General features: G+C 40.7%; 1 non-coding gene across 1 annotated transcript; it reads right to left on the bottom strand.

The window, feature by feature from the left end:
- Positions 1-216: 216 nt before the first annotated feature.
- On the bottom strand, positions 217-372 carry LOC148094066 (U1 spliceosomal RNA). The gene has a single exon (XR_015713671.1). It is a non-coding gene; the product is annotated as a U1 spliceosomal RNA (small nuclear RNA).
- Positions 373-11,129: the final 10,757 nt, after the last annotated feature.

Here is an 11,129-nt window from a genome sequence, read left to right as displayed (position 1 = left end):
AAATAAAGGGAATAAAACCCATTGCTGCTGGAGTTCAAGGTGTTTAAGATAAATACAATTCTAAATAGCACTCCGGAGACAATACTGTAATGGTAATTTCCTCTCCCCTCCCCACATTGAAGGAGAAGAAAATAACAATACAAGAAATAAGCTCAGGTATTTCACATGTAGATTTTTTAAATTAAAAGCTCAACAGTTATGAAGTTCCTTTTTTCTCATAGCAAATGCAGTTCCCCACTACCACAAATTATGCAGTTGAGTCTCCCCCACTTGGGGAAATCGCAGGGGTCAGCTATCTGGAGTGCAATGGATAGGCCTCGCCCTGGGAAAACCACCTCTGTGATCCCAGCTTCTCCCCCGTCAGGGAAGTATGAAGTTCTCAGATATGACACGGCATGAAATAGTGATGAGCAGGCAAGTGTTCTGTTTCATTCAGGGGAAAGTGAACAAGTAAGTTCAGGCAAAGCAGATAATTTAAAAACAAAAGATAGCCCTCCAGGTTTGACTCAGTGTTTAACTATTGTCATAGAAGAGAAATGGCCAGAAGAAAGTCAGAATTATTAATAAGTTAGAGCTTAGCAACTTAATTAAAATATACCAAAAATATTATTGGTTAGTAATAATGCACACGTGGCCAAGGCCATGTACCTTAGTTGCAGGCTCAGTCCCCAGTCCCAGCTAGCACTTGAATGGGATGCAACCAATCAATGTGTCTCTCTCACATCGATGTGTCTCTCCCTCTTTTTCTCTCCCTTCCACCCTCTGAAAAAGCAATGGAAAAAAATATCCTCAGGTGAGGATAATAAATAAGTAAATAAATAAAAACTAAAGGTAAAGGATGTTTTATGGTTTTGTTCCATTTGTGAAAATTCACTGAACTGTGTAGTTTTGATATGTATTTTTTCTGTGCCCATATTATTCTTCAAAAAAAGTTGTTTCCAAATTAATCATATATACTGCACTTTTATTAATATTAAAATATTTATTAAATATCCACCCACATGCTCTGCTCTGCCAAACACTAAAGGAGGTAGGATACACAGACATAGTCCCAGTCCTCTTGTACTTTCCTTCTCAGATGGCTGACGTATGTGAAGGCAGACATGTAACAGACGAAGACACTCGGTGAGCTGACCACGGTCAACACAAGTGCTCCCTATCTTTGTATACGATAAAACCCATTCTAGCAACTTTTTCTTATATCATCTGTTTTTCCTTTGTCTTTGAACCATGGTTCATGGATTATTTAGAAGTATTATCTGTCCAGATGCACAATTCCCTTTCCAAATCTCATCAAATTAACAACTTATTAATGGCATACAGTGTATTTTGTACCTTTCTTCATCTCCTTTAGCCAATGTTTCTGAAACTTCAATCTTTCACTTAGTATGTTTAAACTTTTGCAATATCATCATCATACCAACTGGGCTATTGTTTTAAAAATAATTTTAAGTTGCCTCATATCCTTTTTTATGGTAATACCTAATTAACCTAGTCTTAGGCATTAATATTCATGGAATTGCAAGCCTGTTTTTTTAAAAAGGTGTGTCTGTGTGTCATCAACTAAAATAACCCTGGGAAGGCCCAGTGGTATGCTAACTGCACTTGAATAACTGCACTTGAATAACTGCTGTGTTGATAGAGTTAGCTTTGCTATCACCTCGTAAGAGTGAGAAATGTACCAACATAGAGTCCTACCCTGCGGGACGTAAGCTGCTTTATCTTCTATCTCAAGGGTAGTCTTATTTTTTGTAATCTCTTATAAGTAGACACATTCCAAGATACTTATAACAAATAATATTTAAGGAAGTCTGAATTTCTTAATTTAACTTGCTCATATCTCAGATTAAAATAGCTCTTTTAGAAAATGTATCTCTGGGGTTTGCTTTGTTTAAAGTTTGTTAGACACGAGCAGAAAGTTCTTCAGATTGATTTAATAATAACTAAAATTTACTCTAATAATAATGATGCAAGTGCATTGCTGTCTCTCAATTTGTATCATGCAGAACAACAGTGTCAAACGCAGCATTTGTGGAGTTTAAATAATAAGTAGAGGAAAGAATTGGACCTGGAGAATAAATAAGGCTCTCTTTGTTCATTTATTTGACAAATATCTACTGAGTACCTGTTATGTGCCTGCTCTTTTTCTAGGTGCTGAACATGCATCAATAAAAAAATTATTTAAGGCAGATAAAACACTATTATTCATACATAATTTTTGTAATACAGAATTTTAAGAAAGAGTTTTTAAGTACATTTAACTGTTATCTTTTTTTAAAATATATATCTTGAATTCAGAGAGAGGAAAGGAGAGGGAGAGAGAGATAGAAACATCAGTGATGAGAGAGTCATTGATCAGCCGCCTCCTGCACGCCCCCAACTGGGGATCAAGCCCGAAACCAGGGCATGTGCCCTGACCAGGAATCGAACCCCGGTCTCCTGAATCCTAGGTTGACACTCAACTGCTGAGCCACGCCCTGTCGAGCTTAACTGTTATCTTGAAATACTCCCACCAGCATCTTTGGTATCTCACTCCTTGCATATTATTCTCATTTTGAAACTCTCCAAATATTTCCATTAATAGTTTAATTCATATTTTTAATTCTTATTTTTAAAAGTTACTCATTCTCAGCATTTGTGTAGTGTACAATATTTCAAACATGTAGAAGAGTACAGACAAAAATATGGCTTTATTCTAAAAACACTGGGGTCACTGACTCCTTTCACTTTCCATGCTTCACAATTTTTGCAATATCATCATGTCAACTGTGCTATTTTATTAATTTATGTATTTATTTATGTATTTATTTATTTATGGAATTTATTCAGGTGACATTGGTTAACAAAACCATACAGGTTTCAAGTGTACAACTCAACAAACCATCATGTGCACACTGCACTGTGTGCGTTGCCCAAAGGAAAGTCTTTTTCGGTCCCCGCTTCTCCCCCTTTGCCCCCCCCACCCAGCCCCCAGCCCCCCTTCCCTCTGGCTAGCACCACACTGTTTGTCTGTGTCTATGTGTTTGTGCTATTATTTTAAAATATACTTTAAAGTGGACTCCTTTTCCTGACATTCTGATACACACTTGATTCCTCTCCTTCACTGACACCCCTCAAATTTAGTCAGTTCGACCTTCAAAATACACCGAGAGCTCTAACACTTCTCATCAGTCCCACTGCCGGCGCGTTGGTCCCGTACACCGTCACCCACGGCCTGAGTTACTGCAAAGCCTCACGGTGGGCGTGCCAGCTTCTGCCCATGCCCCTCACATCCCACAGGCTCCCCAATGCAGCAGACGCCCAGAACAGTCTGGTTGAAATGTAAGTCAGATAATATAATTCCTCTGCTCAAAACACTACAATGAATGATCGTGCACAGAATTAAAACCAGGGTTCTTAATAATCTGTTTCTACTAGTTGTCTGTGTTTTTGTACGCAGTCACGGTAGATTCATTTTCATTGTTAGATGATATTCTATTGTAAGAAAACAACTCATTTTATTAATCCATTCCTTCATTTATGGATATTTGGGGGGCTTTTCATTTGTTTTGCTTTTAAAAATACACCGTAACGTTGCCACAATAAGAAATGCTACGGGAAATTTGTAAGAATGGAGGAAATGATATAAAATGCAAATTCAGAAGCACAGGAAGGAAGGAATAATTCTTACATTTATGGCCAGTTGATTTTCAACATGGGCGCCAAGAAAATTTGATGGAGAAATAGTTTTTTCAGTGAATGGTTTTGGGACAATTGGATATTACATGCAGAACAATGAAGCTAGACCCCTACATCACACCACATACAAAGATTAACTCAGAACTGATCTAAATGTAAGTACTAAGACTGCAAAATTCATAGACAAAAACCTAGAAGCATATCTTCATGGCTTTAGGTTAAGCAATGGTTTCCTTCCTTCTTCCCTCCCTCCCTCCCTCCCTCCCTCCCTCCCTCCCTCCCTCCCTCCCTTCCTTCCTTCCTTTTTTTTGTTAATCCTCACCTGAGGACACTTTTTCCCATTAATTTTTAGAGAGAGTAGAAGGGAGCAAGGGAGGGGGGAGAGAGAAACATCCATGTCAGAGAAATACATCAATTGGTTGCCTCCTGAATGTGCCCTGACTGGGGCTGGCGATGGAACCTGCAACCCAAGTACATGCCCTTGACCAGGAATCGAACCCATGAGGATATCACAGTTCGATTCCTAGTCAGGGCACATGCCTGGGTTTCGGGCTCCATCCCCAGTAGAGGGTGTGCAGGAGGCAGCCGATCAATGACTCTCATCATTGATGTTTCTATTTCTCCCTCTCCCTTCCTCTCTGAGATCAATAGATATATTAAAAATAAATAAATAAACTGATACATTAAAAAACAAATCTCGAAAACATTATATTGAGGGAACGAGCCAACACAAAAGAATGCACGCTGTATGGTTTCATTTTTACGAATTCTCAAACGGAAAAAAACTAACCTATGCTGGTAGAAAACAAAGGGGTATGAGAAAATTTTCTGGGCGTATGTAAATGTTCTATATTTTGAATGTGGAAGAGGTAGCTCAGATATATACATTCATTAAAACTCATTGAACTGTACATTTAAAATCTGTGCATTTTTTTTTAAGTGAAGTATTCCTCAATAAAGTTTATTTTAAAAATAACAATGCTAGAAATGTACATAGAAGTTATTTTTCTACATATACATATTTGTACATGTCACACACACGTACATTTTATACATATTCAAGGAATACCTGGTGTATACCTAGAAGTGGAAATCTTTTGTCTTAGAATTTGCAAATTTTTAGTTTTACCAGAAATGTGAGATTGATCTTCAAAATGGTTTTATCAACTTGCACTTGTACTAGCAATGTGTAAGAGTTCCTATTGATTCACATCCTCATTAGCACTTTGTATTTTCCAATCTCTAGATTTTGCCAATTTACTAAATAAAAAGGTTACCTCATCATGGTCTTAATTTAAATTTTTCTGATTAATAACAAGGTGGAACACTTTCCCCCACTTATTGACAATTTGGATTTTCTGATCTCTAAAGTTGCAGTTCAACTATTCTATTCATTAGTCTTCTTTTTTCTCACTGATTTTGTAGAAGTTCTACATATTCTGGGTTCTAGATCTTTATTCATTACATGTGTGGAAAATATATTCTTTCTGTGACTAGTCTACTCACTCCTTTAATGGCGTCTTTTTAAAAAATAATTTTTAATTGATTTTTAGAGAGAAAGAAAAGGAGAGGGAGAGAGAGAGACATCGAAGTGAGAGCAAAACATCATTCGGCAGCCTCCTGCACGCCCCCTACTGGGGATCGAGCCTGCAACCTGGGCATGTGCCCTGACTGGGAATTGAACTGGCAACTTTCAGGTGCATAGAATGACACCCAACCAACTGAGCCATATGGGCCAGGGCTAATGCTATCTTTTGATGAACAGGAGTTCTTAGTTTAAATGTGTTTTTTTGGAGAGGAAGATGGCAGCGTAGGTAACAGCTGCACCCGCCGCCTCCCACAACCACATCAAAACTACAATTAAAATACAGAACCACCATCACTCAGCCTCCTGAAATCTGGCTGCACGGAAGCCCCACAACCAGGGAACTGAAGCAGCACCGAGACCGTAGGAGGGGCGGGGACGAGGGCGGATCAGGGCTGAATCCTGGAGACGCGGCCTCGGGCACACCCGGTGCCGCAGTTTAAACCTGGGAGGGACATCTTGGTGGAGGAGGTTTCCCAGAAGAGTGAGGGGTCCCAGCACCAGGGCTCCAGGGCCGGGAAGAGATGTCCCCACAACTCCGGGCTGTGAAACCAGCAGGGACTGTGGCTGAAGGTCTCAGAGGCTGCGGGAGCCCCAGCAGCTCCTCTTAAAGGGCCCGCACATGGACTCACTCGGACGCTCCCTCTGAGCCCAGCGCCGGGCAGCAGCCTGAAAGGACCTGGGACACTCGGGGAGGAACTAACCTGCCTGAAATCCGGGCCAGAGCTGGAGGGGCAGCTTCCTCCCAGGCAGAAGTGCTGGCAGAGGCCATGGCTCCTTCGGCGAGTCCTCCCCACACACAGCCGGCAGGCAGGCGCCATATTTGAATGGCCAGCACCTGACTCACACCTTTGGCCCTGCCCTGGTGATTCCCGGAGGCCCCACCCCTCCCCACCTGCAGTTCATCCAGGCCATTTCCAGTGGCTTTTCTGTGCAAGTGGCCTCTCGAGCCTCATGCTTAGGACTTTCCTAAAATCTCTCAAACAAGCAGCAGTGGGCCCCATACGACTTGATAAGTGGCCCAGGCCTGGCACTAGTGGCAGCCTGCATTGGCTCATAGCTTGGCCTCTCCTGGACACCTCCAAGCCCAGCACAAGTAGCAGCCAGCTACGGTTTGCTGTGTAGCTCATGCTAGGTGGCCCTGGGCAAGGCACTGGCAGAGGCTGACTTTGCACCTCCCAGGAGCCCCAGAGATAGTGCACCTGGTGGTCAGACTCGACCACGCTGGATTACAACCCTACCACATCCACGAGTGACACACTCAAAGGGAACACTTGGTGAACACCAAAGCTCCACTGAAGTAAATCCTGCTCCACAGTGGTGTCTCCAGCACAGCAGCTCTTTGGCTGTAGTTGCAGCTGGTCCTCACAGCGGATTGGCCTGGGGGTCAAGTCCTCCCAGTGATGCCAACAGCAACCAAGGCTCAACTACAACAGGACAGTGCACACAGCCCACACCTAGAAGGCCCAGCTCAGGTGACTGGGAAGGCTGAGCCACTGGACCCTGTAGGAGACCTACTACACAAAGCCACTCTACCAATTCCAGGAGACATAGCACCTCTACCTAATACATAGAAACAAATACCTAGAAGCAGCCAAAATGTGGAGGCAAAGAAACATGTCACAAAGGAAAGAACAGAAGAAATCTCTAGAAGAGGAACTAAATGAAATAGATACAAGCAAGTTAATAGATATAGAGTTCAGAATTTTATTTATAAGGATGCTCAACCATATTAGTAAGAGTATTACAAAAACAACTGGGATCATCAATGACATAATAAAGTACCAATTTGAAATGAAGGCTACAGAAACTGAAATGAAGAATAATTTCCAGGGAATCAATAGTAGAGTAGAGGATGCTGAGAATCAAATCAGCAATTTGGAATGTGAGGAAACAAAAACACCCAACCAGAAGAGGAAAAAAAAAAGGATCCAGAAATATGAAGATAGTATAAGGAGCCTCTGGGACAACTTCAAGAGACCCAACATTCATATTATTGGGGTGCCAGAAGGGAAAGAAAAAGAGCAAGAAATTGAAAACCTATTTGAAAAAATAATTACAGAAAATTTTCCCTACCTGGGGAAAGAAATAGACTTATAAGTCCAGGAAGCACAGAGGGTCCCAAACAAGAGGAACCCAAAGAGGCCCACAGCAAGACACATCATAATTAAAATGCCTAAAGTTAAAGACAAGAGAGAATCTTAAAAGTAGCAAGAGAAAAGCAATTAGTTACCTACAGCGGAGCACTCATATGACTGTCAGCTGATTTCTCAACAAAAACCTTGCAGGCCAGAAGGGAGTGGCAAGAAATATTCAAAGTGATGAAAAACATGGAACTACAACCAAGATTGCTCTACCCAGCAAAGCTATCATTTAGAACTGAAGGTCAGATAGAGAGCTTCACAGGTAAGAAAAAGCTAAAGGAGTTCATCACCACCAGACCAGCACTACAGGAAAAGTTGAAGGGTCTTCTTTAAGAAGCTAATGAACAAAAGACTCTGATGAACTAAATAAATCCAGAGACACTGACTCATGCAACAGATGATCATATTTCAGAGGAAAGAGGGAAGAGGGGTGGAGGGTGGGGAGAGATTAACCAAAGAAGTTATATGCATATGTGCATAACCCATGGACACAGTCAATAACAGGTGAAGGCCTAGGGAGGGGATGGCAATGAGGTGGAGGAGGTCAATTGGGGGGGGAAAATGGGACACCAGTAATACTTTCAACAATAAAGATAAATTAAAAAAAAAAAAAAGAAGCAACAGAAAACATTAATAAGTCAGTAACTAATAGAAGAATTTGGAACAAACGTTAAAAAATAATTATTAATGACATTAACTGTATTTATTGGCCTTGCTAAACACCTAGCTATATTTAAGTGCCATGCTAAACACTTTATAAATTATCTTTTGAAATCCTCAACAACATGAGATAGGTATTATTATTATTAACACCATTTTAAAGAGAAGGAAATTAGGTTTAAAGAAGTAAAGTAAGTTGCCCAGGGTTATATAGCTTATTTATTTCAGTTATTGTGAAAGAGCTGGAGTAGGACCCAAGTTTGTTTAATCTTCTTAAGCACGTTTCCTCACTTGATCCAAACAATGAGCGAGAATTTCAAGGAATGAGAATATCCTCTATGTGTCTTTTGAAGACAGAAAATAATAAATCGCTTTCCAATTTTCTTGGTAAAACTAGCTTAATCTCCTAAACCTATACTATACATGGAAGTAAAAATCTTAAAATTAAAAATAAATAAATAAAATTTTAAAAAAGTGCTTTTCCCCCCCGTTTATGGTTATTGCTTTTCATGCCTTTCTTCTTGAAGAAATCGTTCCAGCACTGCTATTCCCCTAAGCCCTCAGGACAGTGAGGTTCTGATCCACATCAAATGATCCTGGAAGCAGTCTCGGGTCTATTGACCACAGAGACAGAGTTGATCAAAGTAGACATAACACCTATGCCTCAGTTGTCTTTCAGCTCCAGGTCCAGAAAAGCAGTAAGGCTGGGCAGGGTGACATCAGGACCACCACTAAGGACACACTACTCTGGCGCTGACTGATCAGTGGAGACCCTGACCCTGAAAGGACACATCTGGAAAAGCTGATGAATATTCTATTGAGATCCTCCCCTGGAACCTCCCCTAAGATGCTGGCCTTTAGAGAGGGGATAAAACCCCTCAGCATCCGCTTCTCTCTCTCTAATACATTTATTTTTGCTAAAAACTTCTCTAGGTTCTAATCCAGGGATTGCCACCACTAATTCTATGCCATTAGGTATATATTTTACCCTAAGGCCTCAATCTTCTCTTTTGTAAAATGAAGTGTTATAGAATTTTTAAAAATCCAGTACTTAGCACTTTACATATACGATTTCATTGAATCATGACATTTGTTTTAACTTTTTCTTCAAACTCTAGAATGTGGGACTCTGATTCAATTGGCAGAAACTTGTGCTATTGGTTCAATATTTGAGGAGAGGATCTATTGCATAAGTTGGCAGTGCACACATGCATGTTTTTGGACACAACTTTCTACTTGCATCAGGACAATGGTCAGAAAGATCACATTGGTCAAGGGAGCAATTAGCCATTTATTTGTGTTAGTTTCCAGGTTTGGCAGGAAACAAGACCAGAATGAGATAAGGAGCTCAGGCCTTTACAGGGTGTGATTGGACTCTTGGACAAAGGAACAGAGCTGTTTTCCCGGCCAGCTATTTTCATCCCATGCTTATACAAGTGCTTCTAATGTGGTAAAAAAATATTGTAGCAAAAGTCTGTTCCTTGAGGTCCTCAGAGTTAGCATCCTAACAAGCAGTGTTTAGCTTTAAGCCAATCTCCTTTTGTCTTTAGTAGTAACATTGTTAATTAAATACAGGCAAATAGTAAAATGGTCTTTCCTTGCTTCAGATTAATTAATATAATACCTGCTTCTTTGGCTAAAGATACTTTGTGTTGTTCTTTTTAAAAAGAGAATATGTTTTTATTAATTTCAGAGAGAGGGAGGGAGAGGGAGAGAGAGATAGAAACATCAATGATGAGAGAGTCATTGATCAGCTGTCTCTTGCACACCCCCCACTGGGGATCGAGCCCAAAACCCGGGCATATGCCCTGACTGGGACTCAAACCGAACCGGTGACCTCTTGGTTCCTGGGTCTATGCTCAACCACTGAGCCATGCCAGCCAGGCTGTGTTGTTCTTAACTTCATTTATTTATCTGGCCAATCATTTATTATCTCCTATTACCACCAGGGTTGATAAGGACAGAATACTAGTGTTAAGACTCCCTCTTCTCTGTCCATGGCAGAGACTCAATAATTAATCACCTTGTATTCTTTCTTGCCAAACCTTGATGCAACCCCACAATCCTTCTCAACATGGCAGCCAAGTACAAGAGAGAATTTGCTCCCTGGATAAAATCCGTTGCCTCTCTTATTTAGGCACTCTAGATACAAAGACAAGGAACCCACACTCTGAATGAGGGATGCAGGAATGTAACGAACAACTCTAGTTCAGAGAAATCGTGCTGTGACTGAGGAGTTGCTGCCTAACTTAAAGAATCATGAATTTAGTTCCTTTAATGGCATGAGGATGTCCAACTTGCTTGAATGCCTCAGACCGTTTTTTGTCCTACTCATTACCATGTGGCGATATGCATTGAGTATCTGCTTCAGTAGTTGTCACCATATGCTACAGCATGCTTGTGTACCAAGTCACAGATGCGCTTTTAGTTTTATCAGCTTGCAAAACTTGTATTGACTGCAGTTGGATCAGGCAAAGTCTCTCAGGTGGGCTGTCGATCTTTTGGTATAAATACAGAGGCCTAATGTAAATAGCTGAGAGGTAGAGCATGACATCATACTATGCTATTGTATTATGCCTGTGTTTTGGTGCCTAGGAGAATGTGGGCATGGCTGGGTTCATGGCAACCATTACTCTGCCCATCAGAAGTGTAAGCCTATGAGCTATCCGTTCACATGCTCAGTGTTGTGTTTCAAAAGAACCAGGTGTGTCTTTGTTTGGCTTAGCATTACATTTTCTTTTCATTTCAAAGTATGGAGGATCTGTTTCAGTACTCCTGCAATTAGCCTAATTTGCTGATTTAAAAGTAGGTATTAATTTAATATCCAAACTGGCATGGCTAGGAGACACCCCATGGCTTGGGGACACCTGAAAACATTTTGAGACAGTTTATCCTGGATTCTCTTAAGTGCACTAGATACAATATGAAGGAATAGTCCTTTCACTTTGAGGACTTGTAGCATAGATATCTAGAAGGGAACAATAATTAAGAAATTATCAACATTTTCTCCAGAGACTGTTGCCATGATGATTTTGCAGTATTTACGGTAAAGGAAGCAACCG

This window comes from Miniopterus natalensis, chromosome 1 (genome assembly GCF_054644295.1).
Source record: "Miniopterus natalensis isolate mMinNat1 chromosome 1, mMinNat1.hap1, whole genome shotgun sequence".
NCBI classification, from domain to species: domain Eukaryota; kingdom Metazoa; phylum Chordata; class Mammalia; order Chiroptera; family Miniopteridae; genus Miniopterus; species Miniopterus natalensis.
Note: the sequence above shows the minus strand (reverse complement) of the source record. Positions and strands in the feature narration are given on the sequence as shown.